At 37.7% G+C, this 3333-nt stretch overlaps 1 long non-coding RNA gene across 1 annotated transcript; it reads left to right on the top strand.

The window, feature by feature from the left end:
* Nucleotides 1-502: 502 nt before the first annotated feature.
* Nucleotides 503-2248, top strand: LOC113963782. The gene is made up of 3 exons (XR_003532952.1): nucleotides 503-683; nucleotides 1756-1932; nucleotides 2029-2248. It is a non-coding gene; the product is annotated as an uncharacterized LOC113963782 (long non-coding RNA).
* Nucleotides 2249-3333: the final 1085 nt, after the last annotated feature.

Genomic DNA, 3333 nt, shown 5'->3' with positions numbered 1-3333 from the left:
TCTGACCTGGGCTGTACCATCTGTGTGATGCTCCCAGTTAATTTCTGGCAAGTTGAAGTCCCCCATAAGGACATGGGCAGTTGACTTGGAAATGTCCCTTAGTTCCTTAAAGAATAATTCGTTGGCACCATCATCCTGGCTGGGAGGTCTATAGCAGACTCCCACAATGAAATTTGCATTATTTGTTTGCCCCTCGACTCTTACCCAGGGGCTCTCAATTGTGCCATTGCCAATTGTGAGCTCCATACATTCTAATCCCTCTATTACACACAGTGACACCTCTCCATCTCTTCTGCCCTGCTTATCCCTCCTGAAGAGCCTGTAACTATCCAGCAGGGTTCTCCAGTCAGGTCTCATCCCGCCAGGTTTCACTTACGCCAGTGATGTCAAATCTCTGGGACTGGGACAAAGCTTCAAGCTCCTCTTGTTTGTTCCTCATGCTGTGCACATTGTTGTAGAAACATTTTGGTGGTGGTACTGTAGCAAATACCTGTAGCAAGTTCTGACACGTCATCCCATTGCTCATCACTGATGAGCCTGTTTTTTGTCCCTTTGCCCCTTCCAAGCTAGTTTAAAGTTCTATCAACAAGCCCTGCTAGCTCCTGTGATAGAACTCTTTCCCCTATGGAGTCATGGAAAGTATTGTACAGCAATAATAACTGAATCTGCAAGTCAGCCTGAAAGTAAGAAACTGCAAATTAGTTTCTCTAAATTAGTGTATGTAATGGCAGTTGTATAAACAATGTCTGAAAGAAAGTGAGCCATAATCACATCTAGAGCACCTTCAATGCCATTCTTAATTCACTTAGTTGAACAAGAGAAAAAAAAAGCAAAATCTATGCAGCAGAAAGTCCTGCATTTCATCCAAAGGATTATTTCTGTGCGGTTTCCTATTGATTACCCTCATGTGTTTTAAGATCTCAAGAGTAGAGTATTGGATGTGGAATACACTACTATGATTTTTTTTCTCACTAAAGAATTTATACAGATTACCTACTTGGATTAAGTTTCTGCCTGAGTGTTTCTTTCAATTAATTCCATCCCCGTGGATGGATTCTTTTTTCAGCTGTCTAGGAAAAGTCTCACTTGCAGATAAATTCATACAGAAAATCTAAAATTAATTCTGACCTGTTAAGAGGTAAGAAGTGTGTCCTGGAAAATGTCTCTGGTCAATAGGCCTTTGGTATCTCATCTTTTAAAGATAACATCTTCCAGACCTGGAGGAAAGACCCCCCATGTGGGGAGGCAGTAGAAACTCTGGCAGGGTGCCAAAGTACCTGATTGCTTTCTCTTCTCTCCCACATTTTTTTTGAACTGCAAACCCTCAGAAAGGATGTACTCCGATCTCTAGAGGAAGCAAAATTTCCTGACCATAAATCAGTCTGCAAAGAACTACAGAAAGACAATATGTTGCTACAGTGCCTTAGCATGTGGGGTTGTTTCAATTTCTGTAAAATACGGGTGGTTCTAAGCATTTCAAGTTGCAGCTGCCCAATTACTGGATTTGTGGATGGCTAATGTAGTGCACAGTTTTGTTCTCTGTCTTTGGTGCTGAAACAAACTGCTAGTCAGCTTCTTAACGCAAGGTTTGTATGTGGTTTGTCCAAGTTCTTTTCATGAGCAATTTTGGAATAGAGTTACTGGAAGTACAACTTGAAATATACATTTGGAAAGTCTTCATATAAAGAATAAAAAACAGTGGTTAGATTTAAAAACTGTCTTTTGAATAAACTGACTGAGATTTACATTCCACAGATATGTGAATTGCTGCAGCAATCATTACAAGAAGAAATTATTAAAAGGGTTTTGATGATTGTGTCACTAAAAGTACTGCTCATCTTCACATGCAAATCTATCCAGAAGCAGACATGAGTGAGCTGAGAAGACACCTTCAGCTCCACAATTTTGAGAATCATTGTACATAAATTTCAGGTGAGTGCTTACCTATATCAGATGGCTGTGGTTTCCAGGGAGGTGCACCTTACAAGTGTCTTTCCCTTTTTGTTTTGTTTCCTTTGCTGCTTGTAGGATACAAGAGGACTTACCTTGTCTTTTGCCAGTTGTCGTTTGGGAACCCTCTTGTGCAAAAATATTTTTTACTGAAAAACATCCAGGGACTCTCTGCCACCTTTCCATAACCAAAACATACTGAGCAGCATGCCTGCCCTGCTGTAGGCTTCTGCTATGTCTCAGATTTATTGAAAGTTGATTTATATGCTAATGATTTAAGTGAGATCTTCACCTATTAAAAAAAAAAGGGCAAAAAAGAAGACTTATTATAACTGATTGTGCTGTCCCTGAGTGTCTGAAAAAAAGATGTGTTCAGGAGGCAGAATGAATGAAAGAGAAGATAAAATACAAACTTGTCTAATGCTAGCATTTAAAAAAAATACTTTGAGCAAGAGCAAAAATGAATTTATGGAGAATTGAGAATAATATGATGAAAGAAATAGATTCTGAAATTATTTTTTACATTACTGGGAAAAGACTGCCCCAAAGAATCCAACAAAGTGCCTTCGGTAAAAAGAAGACCACACAATAGTTTAATTAATGTGATATTTGTTGTCTTTGTCTGAACTAAAGTCAGAATTCCCAGTTCATATGAAGTTATAGTATTTGTCAGCATTTTAAAGTCTTAATTCACTTAATCTACAGTCTTCTGGACTTTCAACTCATGTCATGGTTGGGTCTCAGAACCAAAGGCAGGTAATTTTTTTCATTAAAAAGAGTCGTAGAGCATGAAAAAAAATTGAGACAGATTAAGACATGAAACGATACGATTTTGGAAACCTGATTTTTTATTTATTTATTTAATCTGTGACTTATTTGCTCTGCTTTAACATGGCTATGGAGGCAATGCTTGGGACATTCCTTAATTAAATGATACATTGTAAAAGGTACAGAATTCTCTCTCAGAAACCACATTTGTTGTTGGACCACCACTCTCAATTATTGGATCAAGAATTTGCAGGTCTCCTTCTGTTCTGCTTACATTTGGATGTATCAGTGTGCAAAAGATATTTTGGTGATTGACTTTTAGTTCCTGGGAACATTAAACAGCTTAGAACATCAAACAGCTTTGACATTTGACTGTCAAAATTTTCTACATTTTGACATTTGACTGTCAACAGTCTTTTTATTCTTATCTGAAAACTCAATTTCCTGGTAAATCTCTATAATACAAGTTTGGGCTTTTTGTTTTGGATTTTTTTTTCTTTTAAGGAAAAGGGGTAAAGAGGTTTTTAGTTTCAATTCTTTCCTAATATATTTCACTTAACTGAAAACTACATGTAGGATTCAAGGCTTTCCAGGGTCCTTTACTTCAAGATAGCA

This window comes from Neopelma chrysocephalum, unplaced genomic scaffold, assembly GCF_003984885.1.
Source record: "Neopelma chrysocephalum unplaced genomic scaffold, ASM398488v2 Primary Assembly neopelma1_25, whole genome shotgun sequence".
NCBI classification, from domain to species: domain Eukaryota; kingdom Metazoa; phylum Chordata; class Aves; order Passeriformes; family Pipridae; genus Neopelma; species Neopelma chrysocephalum.
Note: the sequence above shows the minus strand (reverse complement) of the source record. Positions and strands in the feature narration are given on the sequence as shown.